At 53.4% G+C, this 19481-nt stretch overlaps 1 protein-coding gene across 2 annotated transcripts in view; it reads left to right on the top strand.

Annotated features, from left to right (window-relative positions):
* LOC147090077 (uncharacterized) overlaps positions 1-19481 on the top strand; it is a 305953-nt gene that overhangs the window by 10453 nt on the left and 276019 nt on the right. For both annotated transcript variants that reach the window (XR_015075322.1, XM_085977236.1), the window contains exon 2: positions 16110-16292. The gene's annotated coding sequence lies outside the window, so the exon portion shown is untranslated. The remainder of the gene's footprint in view (positions 1-16109; positions 16293-19481) is intronic.

Genomic DNA, 19481 nt, shown 5'->3' with positions numbered 1-19481 from the left:
ATTGTGAAGGGGCTTGATCGGGTGGATACGGGGAGGATGTTCCCGATGATGGGTGAAACTAGAACTAGGGGGCATAATCTTAGAATAAGGGGCTGCTCTTTCAAAACTGAGATGAGGAGAAACTTCTTCACTCAGAGGGTAGTAGGTCTGTGGAATTTGCTGCCCCAGAGAGCTGTGGAATCTACATCAAATAAATTTAAAACAGAAATAGACAGTTTCCTAGAAGTAAAGGGAATTAGGGGTTACGTGGAGTGGGCAGGAAATCGGACATGAGTCTAGGTTCGGATCGGTCATGGCCCTGTGGGTAGTGGAGCGGGCCCAGGGGCCGTGTAGCCTGGTCCTGCTCCTACTTCTTGTGTTCTAATTCTGTGTTAGATTTCAGGAGATGGTTCTATTCACAGGGATTAGTGGAGACCTCGGGAACAGGCTGCCAGCTAGGAGTCCTTCAAGAGTAAATTGGGCCTGTTCCTGGCTGGGGTGGAGATCACCTCTTACAGTGGGTAGGTACTGCAGGAAATACAGGGACAGAGTGATCCCCTGGACGAGTTTCGATCGCCTAGATGGGTCGGAGAGGAATTTCCCAGATTTTTTCTCCCAAATTGGCCATTGGGTTTTTTCGCCTCTCCCGGGAGATCACATGGGTTCCAGTGGGATGGAGAGTGGAAGTAGATTTGAGGTTAGGATCAGATCAGCCATGATCTTATTGAATGGCGGAGCAGGCTCGAGGGGCCGATTGGCCTACTCCTGCTCCTATTTCTTATGTTCTTATGAATACAAAAGTAGGGAGGTTATGCTTCAGTTATACAGGGCATTGGTGAGACCACATCTGGAGTACTGTGTACAGTATCGGTCTCCTTATTTAAGGAAGGATGTAAATGTGTTGGAAGCAGTTCAGAGAAGGTTTACTAGACCAATACCTGGAATGGGCAGGTTGTCTTATGAGGAAAGGTTGGACAGGCTAGGCTTGTATCCACTGGAGTTTCGAAGAGTAAGAGGTGACTTGATTGAAACATATAAGATCCTGAGGGGTCGGGACAGGGTGGATGTGGAGAGGATGTTTCCTCTTGTGGGAGAATCTAGAACTAGGGGTCACTGTTTAAAAATAAGGGGTCGCCCATTTAAGACAGAGATGAGGAGACATTTTTTCTCAGAGGGTCGTGAGTCTTTGGAACTCTCCTCCTCAGAGGGCGGTGGAAGCAGAGTCTTTGAATATTTTTAAGGCAGAGGTAGATAGATTCTTGGTAAGCATGGGGGTGAAAGGTTATCGGGGGTAGGCGGGAATGTGGAGTATTCGGATCAGCCATGATCTTATTGAATGGTGGAGCAGGCTCGAGGGGCCGAGTGGCCGACTCCTGCTCCTAATTCGTATGTGACCTACGCACATTAACTCCCAGATCCCTCTGTCCCTGCACACTGTTTAAAACTGTGCCATTAAGTGTATCTTGCCTCTTCCTGTTCCTTCTGCCAAAATGCATCACCTCACACTTCGATTGGGTCAAGTGGGCTTATACTCGCTGGAGTTTAGAAGAATGAGAGGGGATCTCATTGAAACTTATAAAATTCTAACAGGACTAGACAGACTAGATGCAGGAAGGATGTTCCCGATGGCCGGGGAGTCCAGAACCAGGGGTCACAGTCTAAGGATAAGGGGTAAGCCATTTAGGACAGAGATGAGGAGGAATTTCTTCACCCAGAGAGTGGTGAACCTGTGGAATTCTCTACCACAGAAGGCAGTTGAGGCCAATTCATTAAATATATTCAAGAAAGAGTTGGATATATTTCTTAAGGCTACAGGGATCAAGGGATATGGGGAGAAGGCAGGGACCGGGTACTGAGTTTGGATGATCAGCCATGATCTCATTGAATGGCGGAGCGGACTCAAGGGGCCGAATGGCCTATCCTGCTCCTATCTTCTATGTTGCTATGTAACAGATGTTAAGCAAGTGCAGGGGCAGGGAAAGGGGAGGAGGGGAGGAAAGAACAAAATGGAGGGTCTGTGATAGGGTGGACGGCAGGAGAGATTAAATGACAAAAAGGGACGATGGTGCGAGGCGAAAGGCGATGGTAATGGAACAGGTAAAGGAACAAGATATGGTTGTGGAGGAGATGTAAATGGGAATAGCAGAATCATCAACAGTTGCCGTCTGCAACAATAGGTGACTAATCCAGTAACATCACCGCTATGTTACTGTACCCCGTTAAAGGTGTGGTAGGTTCCCTTCTCTGAAGGATGTTGGCGACGACAATTGGGTTTCCGTAATAGTCGGGAAGATAAAATGCAATATAGAAACATAGAAGATAGGAGCAGGAGTCGGCCATTCGGCCCCTCGAGTCCGCTCCGCCATTCAATGCGACCATGGCTGATCGTCCAAATTCAGTACCCTGTCCCTGCCTTCTCTCCATATCCCTTGATGCCTTTAGCCTTAAGAAATATATCCAACTCTTTCTTCAATATATTTAATGAAGCTTGTATTGTGAAGCTTCTGCCCCTTTGCCAGGCCCGCTGCCTGCGGCCCCTCTCCCAGATTCCAGCCCCAGCTCTGTGCTGCCTGCGGCCCCTCTCCCAGATTCCAGCCCCAGCTCTGTGCTGCCTTCGGCCCCTCTCCCAGATTCCAGCCCCAGCTCTGTGCTGCCTGCTGCCCCTCTCCCAGATTCCAGCCCCGGCTCTGTGCTGCCTGCGGTCCCTCTCCCAGGTTCCAGCCCCAGCTCTGTGCTGCCTGCGGTCCCTCTCCCAGGTTCCAGCCCCAGCTCTGTGCTGCCTGCGGCCCCTCTCCCAGATTCCAGCCCCAGCTCTGTGCTGCCTGCGGTCCCTCTCCCAGATTCCAGCCCCGGCTCTGTGCTGCCTGCGGTCCCTCTCCCAGGTTCCAGCCCCAGCTCTGTGCTGCCTGCGGTCCCTCTCCCAGGTTCCAGCCCCAGCTCTGTGCTGCCTGCGGCCCCTCTCCCAGATTCCAGCCCCAGCTCTGTGCTGCCTGCGGTCCCTCTCCCAGGTTCCAGCCCCAGCTCTGTGCTGCCTGCGGCCCCTCTCCCAGATTCCAGCCCCAGCTCTGTGCTGCCTGCGGCCCCTCTCCCAGATTCCAGCCCCAGCTCTGTGCTGCCTGAGCTGCTCTCACCTGGGGACAGCGCGTCACAATCGGCCCCAGCGCACCTGAGCTGGAGAGGAGGCCCCGCCCCCTTGCCGCGCCGTCATTGGTTGGAGGACTGGGCCGCCCAGTTCAGTCCTCCCACTTCAGCCCGCTTCCTATTGGTCAGAGCTCCCGTCAGTCACAGGCCGGGCCGGCCTCCATCCACTTGATTGGGCCTCTTCCTCTGATGACGTCACAATCGGGCCCCAGCCTCAGCGCCGGGGAGGAAGGTCCCGCCCCCTAGCCGCGCCGTCATTGGTTGGAGGACCAGGCCGCCCAGTTCAGTCCTCCCAGCTCAGCCCTCTTCCTATTGGTCCGCGCTCCCGTCAATCAGAATCACAGCTCCGGCTCACTCCGCCCCCCCGCGCGGCTCAATCCGCTCCGTTCGGTGTCCGCGGAGGTCCCGCCCGCCCGACTCTCAGGTTTGGTTTTTCTCGTCTTTTACTTTATAATCTCGCTCTCCGCTCCCCCCTCACCTCGATTTAAATCGATTCCCCAACACTTTACTTTACCCCGGCCGCTGATTCCGCCTCTTCCCCGGGCCCGGCCTTCAGTGTGCTCCCCGGAGGCCCCGCGCAGGCGCACTGGCAGCCTGGTGTTGTGGAGGGGCCGAATGAGCATGCGCGGCCCCACCTCTCCACATTTAAAGAGAGGACAGGATATGCTCTCACTGCAGTCAGGGAGTAGTTGAGACAGAGATGCACTTCCTCACAGCCTGTGGAAAATATCAGGGCATCAGAGAGAATTTCTATCAAAAATTCTCACAAATATGCCCTGAATTCAGAAATCTGACTGACAACCAAAAACTCCCATTCCTACTGGGGGAGGAGAGAAGCTGTGTAACACTGGCGGCACACTATGTTACAGCTTGCCATGAACAGAGGGACAACCAGTAAACTAAGACAAGAGTATATATAAACAAGGCGAAAATATATTTATAAACTCAGGGATATACCTGTTTATACACTGTATGAATGGAACCGCGTTTATGTGTTCAACCATAAATGTATTTTGATGCTTTGGCAACATAAGATGTACCTTATCATGCCAATAAAGCGATTTGTATTGTATTGTATTGTAAAGGGACACCCTCCCCCCTCCGCATTTCAAGGGACACCCTCCCCCCTCCGCATTTCAAGGGACACCCTCCCCCCTCCGCATTTCAAGGGACACCCTCCCCCCTCCGCATTTCAAGGGACACCCTCCCCCCTCCGCATTTCAAGGGACACCCTCCCCCCTCCGCATTTCAAGGGACACCCTCCCCCTCCGCATTTCAAGGGACACCCACCCCCCTCCCCCCTCCGCATTTCAAGGGACACCCTCCCCCCTCCCCCCTCCGCATTTCAAGGGACACCCCCCGCCGCATTTCAAGGGACACCCTCCCCCCTCCGCATTTGAAGGGACTCCCTCCCCCCTCCGCATTTGAAGGGACTCCCACCCCCCTCCGCATTTGAAGGGACTCCCTCCCCCCTCCGCATTTGAAGGGACTCCCTCCCCCCTCCGCATTTAAAGGGACACCCTCCCCCCTCCGCATTTAAAGGGACACCCTCCCCCCTCCGCATTTAAAGGGACAGCCACCCCCCTCCGCATTTAAAGGGACAGCCACCCCCCTCCACATTTGAAGGGACTCCCTCTCATGTCCTCTACTGTGGAGGAGGAATTCCTGGAGTGTTTACGGGATGGTTTCCTGAAAGGATTAATTAGCAATGTTGTTGTACGAGGCCCCTTGGGTTACATAGAAGATAGGAGCAGGCGTAGGCCATTCGGCCCTTCGAGCCTGCTCCGCCATTCAATGAGATCATGGCTAATCATTGAAATTCAGTACCCTGTCCCTGCCTTCTCCCCATATCCCTTTAGCCTTAAGAAATATATCCAAATCTTTCTTGAATATCTTTAATGAACTGGCCTCCACCGGCCTCTGTGGCAGAGAATTCCACAGGTTCACCACTCTCTAGGTGAAGAAATTCCTCCTCATTTCAGTCCTAAATGTCCTACCCCTTATCCTTAGACTATGACCCCTGGTTCTGGACTCCCCGACCATCGGGAACATCCTTCCAGCATCTAGTCTGTCCAGGCAATTAGATCCGTGATTCTTAGGGTATGATGTTTCCCAATAACTACACGGAGGCTGTAACTTAACAATCAACAGGTGTTTACTGGAGTAGGGTAGTCTCAAGACTGCAGTACAGAGGCATGCTCAAAGCTTATATACAGGTGTGGTCACTGCCGGTACTACAGTATACAGGAGCTGTAAAAGTAGTTCTCTCTTAAAGGTACATACACTACACAGGCCTGACAGAATTTTATAGGTTTCGATGAGAGCCCCTCTCAATCTTCTAAACTCCAGTGAGTATAAGCCCAATCGACACAATCTCTCCTCGTACGTCATTCCTGCCATCCCAGGTATCAGCCTGGTGAATCTTCGCTGCACTCCTTGCGTAGCAAGAACGTCCTTCCTCAGATAAGGCGACCAAAACTGCACACAATACTCAAGATGTGGTCTCACCAAGGCCCTGTACAACTGCAGCAAGACATCCTTGTTCCTGTACTCAAACCCTCTCGCTACGAAGCCCAACATACCATTTGCCTTCTTAACCGCCTGCTGCACCTGCATGCTTACCTTCAGCGACTGGTGCACAAGGACACCCAGGTTTCGTTGCACTTCCCCTTCTCCCAATCTATTGCCATTTAGATAATCTGCCTTCCTGTTTTTGCCACCGAAGTGGATAAGCTCACATTTATCCACGTTATATTGCACCTGCCATGTTTCTGCCCAATTATCCAACATGTCCAAATCATCCTGGAGTTTCTCGATATCCTCCTCACAGCGCACACACCCACCCAGCTTTGTCTCATCTGCAAATTTGGAGATATTACATCTAATTCCCTTGTCCAGATCATCTATCTCTATCTATATATATAAATCGGTACATCCGTCTGTCCTTCTGTCTGTCTGTCTGCACGTGTGCGTCTGTCCAGCTATGCGCTCGTGAAATAAAGAATAGATTTGCCTTTCTAATCTAGGCTTTATTAACTTAAAAAAATCCAGTAGCACATCTTTCAACACCAGTCTCCAAGCATGACTGGAGAGAACTGAATTTAAGATGGCCACCACAGATCACCTGACATGAACTACCAATGAGTTTACAGCCTATATCTCAAGGTAGAAACAAACAACCAATTACAATACTTCTTACTAACACAGAGAACAACCACCACATTCACCAATCACAATACTTCTTATTAAACATAGGAATAATCACCACAGCTCGAAAGTTACAGGGCGTACCTACGCGTGCGTTACGTCGAAAGAAAGCTTACCTTTCCAAAACGGTTTTAAGCGTATTTACGTTTCGGCCGGGCTAAAATCGCGCTTGCGGTATCCGAAAAACCTTAACATTCCGCTCATTAGCATCTCATTATCCGCTCATTAGCGACAGAGTGACCTCGAGGTCGACCAATCGTAGGCCGGGTTGCTGCCGCGTGCGGCCGGGCCCTCCTATGGTCGAGTGACGGGACGATTGACCAATCCTACGCTTTGGTGACCTGGCGGTCGACCAATCGGTGCGTGTGTGGGTGGGCCTTATCGTTCTGAACCAAGGTGAGTAGCCGCCATCTTGCTTCCATTCTTTTTCCTGCTTTCTGCGTCTTTCTTTTCAAATATACAGTTCCAGCAAAATAAAATTGAATTTATTAAATTGTTTTCAAAAAAAATTCATTCATTTGTAAATATTTTCTCTAACCTGAAGATTCTTTTTCCTACCTTTCCCCGTTTTTGTTAGGCCTGAAAGCCTGGGGCTTTCTTGCCCAGCCAGGCCCGAGCTAGGTAATTGGGCTTCTGCTAAGCTCCTCACCCCCCGCCCCCCACCTGTGTCACGTTACCCGGGGCAACGGCGTCGGCCACGAGGGTCAGGGTGCGCGCGCAGCTGAGACGCGGCGTCTCTCTCTGGCTCGGCTGGGGGGCGGGGCTTGCTGAGCGTCAAGGGTTACCCTGGCAACCGGGCCCGCCGGCGCCTCGCACAGCCACAATCCGCGGTCTTCAAGCCAGCTCGGGAGGCCGGTGCTCGGAAGATCGCGCCTCCGGAGTTCGGTGCTTGGTTTGGAGGCGAGCCTTGGGGGGGGCGGGGGGGACTCTCCCTCTTCCCCTCCTCTCCCCCCTCCCCCCCCCTCCCCTCTCCTCCTCCCTCCCCTCCCCCCCGCCCTTCCCTCCCCTCCCCCCCGCCCTTCCCTCCCCTCCCCACCCTCTCTTCCCCCCCCAGTCTCGCTCTCTCTTCCCCCCAGTCTCGCTCTCTCTTCCCCCCAGTCTCGCTCTCTCTTCCCCCCAGTCTCGCTCTCTCTTCCCCCCGGTCGCGCTCTCTCTTCCCCCCGGTCGCGCTCTCTCTCTTCCCCCCGGTCGCGCTCTCTCTCTTCGCCCCGGTCTCGCTCTCTCTTCGCCCCGGTCTCGCTCTCTCTTCGCCCCGGTCGTTCTCTCTCTTCGCCCCGGTCGCTCTCACTCTTCGCCCCGGTCGCTCTCACTCTTCGCCCCGGTCGCTCTCTCTCTTCGCCCCGGTCGCTCTCTCTCTTCGCCCCGGTCGCTCTCCCCCCCCCCCCCCCCCGGTCGCGCGCGCTCGCTCTTCCCCCCCCCCCCGGTCGCGCGCGCGCGCTCTCTCCCCCCCCCCGGTCACGCGCGCTCGCTCTTCCCCCCCCCCCGGTCGCGCGCGCGCGCTCTCTCCCCCCCCCCGGTCACGCGCGCTCGCTCTTCCCCCCCCCCCGGTCGCGCGCGCTCGCTCCCCCCCCCCCCCCCCCCCCGGTCGCGCGCGCTAGCTCTTCCCCCCCCCTGGTCGCGAGCGCTCGCTCATCCCCCCCCCCCCCCGGTCGCGCGCGCTCGCTCTTCCCCCCCCCCCCCGGTCGCGCGCGCTCGCTCTCTCCCCCCCCCCCCCCCGGTCGCGCGCGCTCGCTCTCCCCCCCCCCCCCCCCGGTTGCGCGCGCGCGCTCTTCCCCCCCCCCGGTCGCGCGCGCTCGCTCTCCCCCCCCCCCCCCCCCCGGTCGCGCGCGCTCGCTCTCCCCCCCCCCCCCCCCGGTCGCGCGCGCTCGCTCTTCCCCCCCCCCCCCCCCCGGTCGCGCGCGCTCGCTCTTCCCCCCCCGGTCGCGCGCGTTCGCTCTCCCCCCCCCCCCCCCCCCCGATCGCGCGCGCTCGCTCTTCCCCCACCCCCGGTCGCGCGCGCTCGCTCTTCCCCCCCCCCCCCCACCCGGTCGCGCGCGCTCGCTCTCCCCCCCCCCCACCCGGTCGCGCGCGCTCGCTCTTCCCCCCCCCCCCCTGGTCGTGCGCGCTCGCTCTCTTTCCCCCCCCCCCCCGGTCGCGCGCGCTCGCTCTTTCCACCCCCCCCCGGTCGCGCGCGCTCGCTCTTTCCACCCCCCCCCCCGGTCGCGCGCGCTCGCTCTTTCCCCCCCCCCCCCCCCCGGTCGCGCGCGCTCGCTCTCTTCCCCCCCCCCCCGGTCGCGCGCGCTAGCTCTTCCCCCCCCCCCCCACCCCCCCGGTCGCGCGCGCTCGCTCTCTTCCCCCCCCCCCCGGTCGCGCGCGCTAGCTCTTCCCCCCCCCCCCACCCCCCCGGTCGCGCGCGCTCACTCTTTTTCCCCCCCCTTCTCCAACAACAACATGCCCTCGAAAAAGCCTCAGCACCGCCGGGCACTCCAGCTAGTCTATATATATAAATGAGTCGATCTCTGTCTGTCCTTCTGTCCTCGGGTGTGCGTCTGTCCGGCTATGCGCTCGAAAGTTATAGAGCGTACCTACGCGCGCGTTACCTCCCAAGAAAGCTTACCGTTCCGGGACGGTCGTAAGCGTATTTACTTTTCGGTCGGACCAAAATTGTTCGCGCCTTATGCAAAACACCTTCAAAATTAAACTCATTATCTGCTACTTAGCATTGATTGACTGATGTCAAGGTTCGACCAATCCTGTGCCGTCACGATTGACCAATCCTACAGTACGGTCCCCTGATGGTTGGCCAATCGGTGTGTGTGTGTGTGGGCGGGACTAATCGTTTTCATCTCAGGAATCTGGCAGCCATTGTTTCACTGCCATTACTTCAGCTTCCAGCTCAAACTACTTTGATCATCCAGCTTTGAAAAAGTTAGTATCTCTTTTAAAAATAACATAAGATTTACCAAAAACGTTTTATAAGTACTTTCACTTTCATCTTTCAAGGTATTAAAAGGTAGAAATGTTGCCCGGCAGCAGATTGAGAGAGGGACACAGAGACAGGGCCCAAAAGCCTGGGACTCCATTTAAAATGTTGCCCGGCACCAGATTCACAGAGGGACACAGAGAGGCCCCAAAGCCTGGGACTCGATTTAAACCGCCCGGCCCAAAACAGCCCTGGCAAAGCCGGGCTCCCCCAGCTAGTTTATATATCTTGTGAATAGCTGGGGTCCAAGGACCGATCCCTGCGGTACCCCATTAGTCACTGCTGCCATTCAGAAAAAGACCCGTTTATTCCAACTCTTTGCTTTCTGTCTGCCAACCAGTTCTCTATCCAAGTCAATACCTTGCCCCCGATCCCATGTGCCCCAACTTTACACGCCAATCTCTTATGCGGGACCTTATCGAAGGCCCCCTGAAAGTCCAGATACACCACATCCACTGGTTCTCCCTTATCTATTTTACCAGTTACGTCCTCAAAATATTCCAGTAGATTCGTCAAGCACGATTTACCTTTTGTGAATCCATGTTGACTTTGTCCAATCCTGTCACAGTTTACCAAGTGCTCTGCTATTACATCTTTTATAATGGACTCTAGCATTTTCCCCACTACCGATGTCAGGCTTACCGGTCTGTAATTCCCCGTTTTCTCTCTACCACCTTTTTTGAATAGTGGGGTAACATTACCCATGGATTGGAGGGTAGCTAATGTTCCAGATTCCATCGAATGTTGGAAGATGATCAGCAATGCATCTACTATTTCTAGGGCCACTTCCTTAAGTACCCTAGGATGTAGATTATCAGGCCCTGGGGATTTATCGGCCTTCAGTCCCATCAATTTCCCTAACACCATTTCCCTACAAATACTGATTTCTTTCAGTTCCTCATTTTCATCAGACCCTATGTTCCCTGGCATTTCTGGGAGGTTATTTGTGTCCTCCTTTGTGAAGACAGAACCAAAATATGTATTTAGTTGGTCTGCCATTTCTTTGTTCCCCATTATAAATTCCCCTGATTCTGACTGCAAGGGACCTACATTTGACTTCAACAATCCTTTTCTCTTCACATATCTACAAAAGCTTTTACAGTCAGTTTTTATGTTCCCTGAAAGCTTACTCGCATATTCTATTTTCCCCTTCTTAATTAATCCCTTTGTCCTCCTTTGTTGAATCCTAAACTGCTCCCAATCCTCAGGATTATTGTTTTTTCTGGCAAATTTATATGTCCTCTCCTTGGACCTTATGCTATCCCTAATTTCCCTTGTTAGCCACAGTTGAGTCACCTTTTTTGTTTTATTTTTATGCCAAACTGGGATGAACAAATTCTGTAGTTCATCCATGCGGTCTTTGAATGTTTGCCATTGCCTATCCACCGTCAACCCTTTGAGTGACATTCCCCAATCAATTCTACCCAACTCGCGCCTCAGACCATCGTAGTTTCCTTTATTTAAATTCAGGACCCCAGTCTCTGAGTCAACTACTTCATTCTCCATCTTAATGAAGAATTCGATCATATTATGATCACTCCAACCCAAGGGGCCTCGTACAACAGGATTGCTAATTCATCCTTTCTCATTATATAATACCTAGTCTAAGATGGCCTGATCTCTGGTTGGTTCCTCAATATATTGGTCCAGCAAACCATCCTGTAAACACTCTAGGAATTCCTCCTCCACAGTATTGTTACTAATTTGGTTGGCCCAATCTATATGTAGATTAAAGTCACCCATGATAGCTGCTGTACCCTTATTGCACGCTTCTCTAATTTCCCTTTTAATGCCATCTCCAACCTCCGCATTACTGTTTGGAGGTCTATATACCACTCCCACTAACGTTTTCTGCCCCTTGGTATTTCTCAGTTCTACCTATACAGATTCCACATCATCAGAGCTAATATCCTTCCTTAGCATTGTGTTAATCCCCTCTTTAGCCAGCAATGCTACCCCACCTCCCTTTCCTTTTTGTCTGTCTTTCCTGAATATTGAATACCCCTGGATGTTGAGTTCCCAGCCTTGGCCACCCTGGAGCCATGTTTCCATAATTCGAATCAAATCATATTTGTTTACCTCTATTTGCGCAGCTAATTCATCCACCTTATTACGAATGCTCCTCGCATGAAGACACAAAGCCTTCAGGCTTGTTTTTTTTAACACACTTAGACCTTTTAGCATGATGTACGATAGCAAAATACTGCAGATGCTGTAAATCCCAAATAACAACAGAAAATGCTGGGAAAACTCAGCAGGCCAGGCAACATCCGTGGAGAGAAATTAGAGTCGACGTTTCGGGTCAAAACCCTTTATCAAGACTAAAGAGGCACAGGGAATGAAATAGATTAAGAGGCCAGGCTGGGAGAGAACAAAAGAGAAGAGACATTAAGAGGTATTCAAAACCAGACAGATGGTGATAGGACTAGTGGAGACAAAAGACAGCTCTAGATTAGGAGTGAAATGCGCTGGCAGAATGGGAGACAGCTGCCATGTGGGAGAGAGAAAAAAAAGGAAAAGGCGGGGGGAAAGGCCAAAACAAAGGTGTGGATAAAAAATATAAAATATATAAGTAAAAATGTAATAGGGGCCGAGGTTATGATCTGAAATTGTTGAACTCGATATTGAGTCCGGAAGGCTGTAAAGTGCCTAATCGGAAGATGAGGTGCTGTTGCTCGAGTTTACGTTGAGCTTCCGTGGAACAATGCAAGAGCCCGAGTACAGTGAGGTCTGACTGGGAATGGGGCGGTGAATTAAAATGACAGGCGACCGGAAGCTCGGGGTCCCCCTTACGGACTGAACGGAGGTGTTCCGCAAAGCGGTCACCCAACCTGCGTTTGGTCTCCCCAATGTAGAGGAGACCGCATCGTGAGCAGCGAATACAGTATACTAGATTGCAAGAAGTACAAGTAAATCGCTGTTTCACCTGGAAGGGGTGTTTGGGGCCCTGGACAGTGGGAAGGGGGGGGTATAGGGGCAGGTGTTACACCTCCTGCGCTTGCACGGGAAGGTGCCAGGAGAAGGGGAAGGGTTGTTGGGGTTGATAGAGGAGTGGACTAGGGTGTCTTGGAGGGAGCGGTCCCTACGGAATGCTGAAAGGGCAGGGGAGGGGAAGATGTGTTTGGTGGTGGGATCACGTTGGAGGTGGCGGAAATGGCGGAGGATGATCCGTTGAATGTGGAAGCTGGTGGGGTGAAAGGTGAGGACAAGGGGAACCCTGTCATGGTTTCGGGAGGGAGGGGCAGGGGTGAGGGCAGAAGTGCGGGAGATAGAACGGACCCGGTCGAGGGCCGTGTCAACCACGGCAGAGGGGAATCCTCGGTTGAGGAAAAAGGAAGACATGTCGGAAGCACTGGTATGGAAGGTGGCATCGTCGGAGCAGATACGGCGGAGACGGAGAAACTGTGAGAATGGAATAAAGTCCTTACAGGAGGCGGGGTGGGAGTCCTATCACCATCTCGTCTGGTTTTGAATACTTCTTAATGTCTCTTCTCTTTGGTTCTCTCCCAGCCGACCTTTCAATCTATTTCATTCCGTGTGTCTCTTTAGTCTTGATAAAGGGTTAGACCGGAAACAATGACTCTAATTTCCCTGCACGGATGTTGCCCGGCCTGCTGAGTTTTGCAGCATTGTCTGTGGTGATTTTAGACCCTTTAACGCCATTGTTCACTGTGGCCATGGAGAGGCCTGCCTGGCCTGCTGAGTTTTGCAGCATTGTCTGTGGTGATTTTAGACCCTTTAACATCATTGTTCACTGTGGCCATGGAGAGGCTTGCCTGGCCTGCTGTGTTTTGCAGCATTGTCTGTGGTGATTTTAGACCATTTAACACCATTGTTCACTGTGGCCAGGGAGAGGCCTGCCTGGCCTGCTGAGTTTCCCAGCATTGTCTGTGGTGATTTTAGACCCTTTAACACCATTTTTCACTGTGGCCATGGAGAGGCCTGCCTGGCCTGCTGAGTTTCCCAGCATTGTCTGTGGTGATTTTAGACCCTTTAACACCATTGTTCACTGTGGCCATGGAGAGGCCTGCCTGGCCTGCTGAGTTTCCCAGCATTGTCTGTGGTGATATTAGACCCTTTAACACCATTGTTCACTGTGGCCAGGGAGAGGTCTGCCTGGCCTGCTGAGTTTCCCAGCATTGTCTGTGGTGATATTAGACCCTTTAACACCATTGTTCACTGTGGCCCCGCCCCTCAGCAGCCGCAGTGGGCGGGGCTATGACATCACCTCGCGCGGCGGCGGGTGCACGGCGGTTCGGGGGGCAGGGTCAGATCAGGAGCCACGTGACCCCGGAGCCAGCCGCGGGCTCTCCACACAGTGGGCGGGACCCCGAGGCGTTCCGGGCAGTGATTGGTGGAGGCGGCTGTCAATCCACCAGCCGCAGCCGCAGCCAATAGAAGAGCCGGACTCAGTGAGGGACTTTAATTGGGCGCTGTGAGGCCGCAGTGCGCATGCTCGGTGCTGCCAGTGCCCGGATGAGGCTCCGGTTTGAGGAAGGAGGTAAAATGGCGGCGGGGCTGACGATGGAGCGAGAGTGGGCGGCCGGCCGGCCATGGTGCGGGGAACCGAGAATCTCCGACATTTACAGCAGCGCTCGCCTCTCCCGGGCAGGCCCTGGGAACCGGGCGGGGGGAGGGGAGTGTTTGGGTCGAAGGGGCGGGGGGGGCGGTGGGGGGTGTGTTTGGGTCGAAGGGGCGGGGGGGTGTGTTTGGGTCGAAGGGGCGGGGGGGTGTGTTTGGGTCGAAGGGGCGGGGGTGTGTGTTTGGGTCGAAGGGGCGGGGGGAGTGTGTTTGGGTCGAAGGGGCGGGGGGGAGTGTTTGGGTCGAAGGGGCGGGGGGGGTGTGTGTTTGGGTCGAAGGGGCGGGGGGGGGTGTGTGTTTGGGTCGAAGGGGCGGGGGGGTGTTTGGGTCGAAGGGGCGGGGGGGGCGTGTTTGGGTCGAAGGGGCGGGGGGGTGTGTGTTTGGGTCGAAGGGGCGGGGGGTGTGTGTTTGGGTCGAAGGGGCGGGGGGGCGTGTTTGGGTCGAAGGGGCGGGTGGGTGTGTTTGGGTCGAAGGGGCGGGGGGTGTGTTTGGGTCGAAGGGGCGGGGGGGGTGTGTGTTTGGGTCGAAGGGGCGGGGGGTGTGTTTGGGTCGAAGGGGCGGGGGGTGTGTTTGGGTCGAAGGGGCGGGGGGTGTGTGTTTGGGTCGAAGGGACGGGGGGTGTGTTTGGGTCGAAGGGGCGGGGGGTGTGTTTGGGTCGAAGGGGCGGGGGGGTGTGTGTTTGGGTCGAAGGGGCGGGGGGGGCGTGTTTGGGTCGAAGGGGCGGGGGTGTGTGTTTGGGTCGAAGGGGCGGGGGGGTGTTTGGGTCGAAGGGGCGGGGGGGGGTGTGTTTGGGTCGAAGGGGCGGGGGGGGGTGTTTGGGTCGAAGGGGCGGGGGGTGTGTGTTTGGGTCGAAGGGGCGGGGGGGTGTGTTTGGGTCGAAGGGGCGGGGGGAGTGTTTGGGTCGAAGGGGCGGGGGGGGTGTTTGGGTCGAAGGGTGTGTGTTTGGGTCGAAGGGGCGGGGGGGTGTGTGTTTGGGTCGAAGGGGCGGGGGGGGAGTGTTTGGGTCGAAGGGGCGGGGGGTGTGTTTGGGTCGAAGGGGCGGGGGGGGTGTGTTTGGGTCGAAGGGGCGGGGGGGGTGTGTTTGGGTCGAAGGGGCGGGGCGGTGTGTTTGGGTCGAAGGGGCGGGGGGAGTGTTTGGGTCGAAGGGGCGGGGGGGTGTATGTTTGGGTCGAAGGGGCGGGGGGGTGTGTTTGGGTCGAAGGGGCGGGGGGGTGTGTTTGGGTCGAAGGGGCGGGGGGTGTGTGTTTGGGTCGAAGGGGCGGGGGGTGTGTGTTTGGGTCGAAGGGGCGGGGGGGGTGTGTTTGGGTCGAAGGGGCGGGGGGGCGTGTGTTTGGGTCGAAGGGGCGGGGGGGTGTGTTTGGGTCGAAGGGGCGGGGGGGGGTGTTTGGGTCGAAGGGGCGGGGGGGTGTGTGTTTGGGTCGAAGGGGTGGGGGGGGGTGTTTGGGTCGGAGGGGTGGGGGGTATTTGGGTCGAAGGCGGGGGGGGAGTATTTGGGTCGAAGGACGGGGGGCGGGGTGGAGTGTTTGGGTCGGAGAGGAGGCGGGGCGGGGGGGGGTGGTGTTTGGGTCGGAGGGGAGAGGGGGGTGGGTGTGTGTGTTTGGGTCGGAGGGGCCGGGTGGTGGGGGGGATGGTTCACCTTCACCTGACGAAGGAGCAGCGCTCCGAAAGCTTGTGATTTCAAATAAAGCTGTTGGACCATAACCTGGTGTTGTGTGACTTCTTATATTTGTCCACCCCAGTCCAACTCTGGCTTCTCCACACCAGTGAGATCAGACAGTTTGTTACATGGCAGGATGGGCCCAGTGAGATCAGACAGTGTGTAACCCGGGGAGGATGGGCCCAGTGAGATCAGACAGTGTGTAACCCGGGGAGGATGGGCCAGTGAGATCAGACAGTGTGTAACCCGGGGAGGATGGGCCCAGTGAGATCAGACAGTGTGTAACCCGGGGAGGATGGGCCCAGTGAGATCAGACAGTGTGTAACCCGGGGAGGATGGGCCCAGTGAGATCAGACAGTGTGTAACCCGGGGAGGATGGGCCCAGTGAGATCAGACAGTGTGTAACCCGGGGAGGATGGGCCCAGTGAGATCAGACAGTGTGATTTGCTGGAAGCCATGGCGGGGATTTGAGAAAAGGGACAAAAATCAGACAGAAGCACTCGGACCCAAACTTTTATTTTTATTAAGCAGAAGAAAAGTCTACATTACATTACTTCACACTATTCATGTTGTTATTTTCAGTCCTGCCATAATTAGATCTCCCGGTGAAAGACTGAGTGATTGAGAAAGGTTCACAGCTGAGAGTAAACAGGGATTGTAGACTGAGGAGCGACAGCAGGTGAACCAACACAGGATTGTGAGAGCACCAACCGGAGAGAACCCTTCCGATTCAAAGAGCTTCCAGAGATCGACCGGGGAAAAAAGGTAAGAGGGAGTCCCATTGACTCAGATACACACTGGTCCTGGAGATGGACTGGGGAGAAAGGTCAGAGAGAGTCCCATTGACTCAGATACACACTGGTCCTGGAGATGGACTGGGGAGAAAGGTCAGAGAGTCCCATTGACTCAGATACACACTGGTCCTGGAGATGGACTGGGGGGAAAGGTCAGAGAGTCCCATTGACTCAGATACACACTGGTCCTGGAGATGGACTGGGGGGAAAGGTCAGAGAGTCCCATTGACTCAGATACACACTGGTCCTGGAGATGGACTGGGGGGAAAGGTCAGAGAGTCCCATTGACTCAGATACACACTGGTCCTGGAGATGGACTGGGGAGAAAGGTCAGAGAGAGTCCCATTGACTCAGATGATGTCCCCACACTATTACTGCAGATTTGGTTTTCCCAATCTATACATAGCTTAAAATCCCCCATGATTAATATATTACCCTTGCTACATGCACCTCTAGTTCCCTGAATTATACGCCGCCCTACATTACAACTACAATTTGGGGGCCTATAAACACCTCCAACCAATGTTTTCTGCCCCTTGCTGTTTCTTGTCTCCACCCTGTGGTGATTATTCTTGTTTTATAAGAAGCATTGTGATTGGTTGCCTGTTTTCCTGCCTTGAGATATATGCTGTAAACTTATTGGTTAGTTGATTCCATGTGACCTGTGGTGGCCATCTTAAATTCAGTTTTCTACAGTTTGGTTGAGACTGGGTGCTCAACATGTACTGCTGGTTTTTTAAGGTTAATAAAGCCTAGCTTTTGAAAGGCAATCTATTCTTTATTTCACACCCAAACTGATTTTTTTACTTATTTTCGGAGCGAAGATCATTTCTCCCTCCTGTCTTTATCCCATCCTTTATCGACATGAGACCAAAACTGTGGCCGGTACTCCGGTGTTGTCTCACCAAAGCTCTGTACAATTGTAGCAAGACTTCCTCACTGTTGTATTCCAACCCCTTGTAATAAAGGCCAACATGCCATCCGCCTGCCCAATTGCTTGCTGTACCTGCATGCTAACTTTGTCTCCTGTACGAGAACACCTAAATCTCTCTGAACACCAACATTTAATAATGTTTCACCATTTAAAAAAGGTTCTGTTTTTCTGTTCTTCGTACTAAAGTGAATACGCACACATTTCCCCACATTATATTCCATCTGTCACCTTACTGCCCGCACACTTAGACTGGCCATATCCCTTTGCAGGCTCTGTGTCCCCATAGCTTACTGTCCCACCTAGCTTTGTATCAGCAGCAAACTTGGATACATTGCACTCGGTCCCTTCATCTAAGTCAGTAATATAGATTGTAAATAGCAGAGGCCCCAGCACTGATCCTTGTGGCACCCCACTAGCCTGCCAAGCTGAAAATGTCCTGTTTATCCCTACTCTCTGTTTTCTGTCAGTTAACCAATCCTCTATCAATGCTAATAGTCATAACGGCACAGAAGGAGGCCATTCGGCCCATCCAGTCCGTGCCGGCTCTCTGTCGAGCAATCCAGTCAGTCCCATTCCCCCGCTCTATCCCCGTAGCCCTGCAAGTTTATTTCCCTCAAGTGCCTATCCAGTCTCCCCTTGAAAACATTGAGTGTCTCCACTTCCACCACTTCCATCGGCAGCGAGTTCCAGGTCCTCACCACTCGCTGCATAAAAAGGTTTTTACTCATCTCCCCCCCACCCCCCCCCCATTTTTATCTTGCCCAAAACCTTAAATCTGTGTCCCCTAGTCCTCGTACCATCCATTAGTGGGAACAGCCTTTCCCCGTCCAGTCTATCCAAACCCGTCATAATCTTGTACACCTCGATCAAATCACCCCTCAACCTCCTTTGCTCTAATGAAAACAAATCCAGCTTCTCCAACCTGTCCTTGTAGCTAATATATTACCCTCACCCCATGAGTCCTTATCTTGCACAGCAACCTTTTATGTGGCACCTTATCAAATGCCTTTTGGCAATCCAAATATTTTACATCCACCAGTTCCCCATTATCTATCCAGCTAGTTGCATCCTCAAAAAACACTAATAGCATGATTTCTCTTTCATAAAACCATGTTGACTCCGCCTGATCATATTATGATTTTCTAAGTGCCCTCTTACCCCTCCCTTAATAATGGATTCCAGCATTTTCCTGACGCCAGGCTCACTGGCCTGTAGTTCCCTGCTTTCTCTCTTCCCCCTTTCTAGAATAGCGGGGTTACTTTTTCTACCTTCTAATCCGCTGGGACTGTTCCAGAATCTAGGGGATTTTGGAAGATCACAACCAATGCATCCACTCTCTCTTCAGCCACCTCTTGTCGAACCCTAGGATGTCGGCCGTCAGGTCCTGGGGATTTGTCGGATTTTAGTCCCATTAGTTTCTCAAGTACTTTTTTTCTCGAAGGAACTTACAGTAATTGATGTCAGTCCTTTCATTAGTCCCTTGGTTCCCTGCTATTTTTGGTGCGCTATTTGTGTCTTCTACTGTGAAGACAGATACAAAATATTTGTTTAAAATCTGCCATTTCCTTATTTCCCATTATAGTTTCTCCTGTCTCAGCCTCTAAGGGACCAATGCTTACTTTTGCTACTCTCCATGTTTACTTACTTTCAGAAGCTCCTACAATTTTTAAATGTTTCTTGCTGGTATACTCATTTGATTTTCTCCCTTTTTTAATCAATTTTTGGTCATAGTTTGCTGGTTAACAGAATTAAACTTCCCAATGCAATTTCACACGCTAAAGGTCTGCTTCTGTAAATAGCATTCAGGTACATTTCTCGTTTATTACTCGCTCAGGAACAAAGAGTTCGAGGTTGATACCATAGAAACTTGGGACCAGACAGCACAGAATGAGGCCATTGGGCACAGCGGGCCCTTTGAAAGAGCAGGTCAATGTGTCCCACTCCCCTGCTCTGTGCCCAGAGCACTGCTAATGTTCTCCCCTTTGTGTATTTCACTAATTCAGGTTTAAAAGTTACTATTGTCTCTGCTCCCATCACTCATTCAGACATTGCTTTCCAGATCATAACACGATGCCTACAAACAATAAAGAGTAGATTGCCTTTCAAAAGCTCGGCTTTATTAACCTTAAAAACCAGCAAGTACATGTTGAGCACCCGGTCTCAACCAAGCTGTAGAGAACTGAATTTAAGATGGCCACCACAGGTCACATGGAATCAACTAACCAA

This window comes from Somniosus microcephalus, unplaced genomic scaffold (genome assembly GCF_052327205.1).
Source record: "Somniosus microcephalus isolate GS21.2 unplaced genomic scaffold, FLI_Smic_1.0 unresolved_chr4, whole genome shotgun sequence".
Taxonomy (NCBI): Eukaryota; Metazoa; Chordata; class Chondrichthyes; order Squaliformes; family Somniosidae; genus Somniosus; species Somniosus microcephalus.
This window is presented reverse-complemented; position numbering and strand designations above follow the sequence as displayed.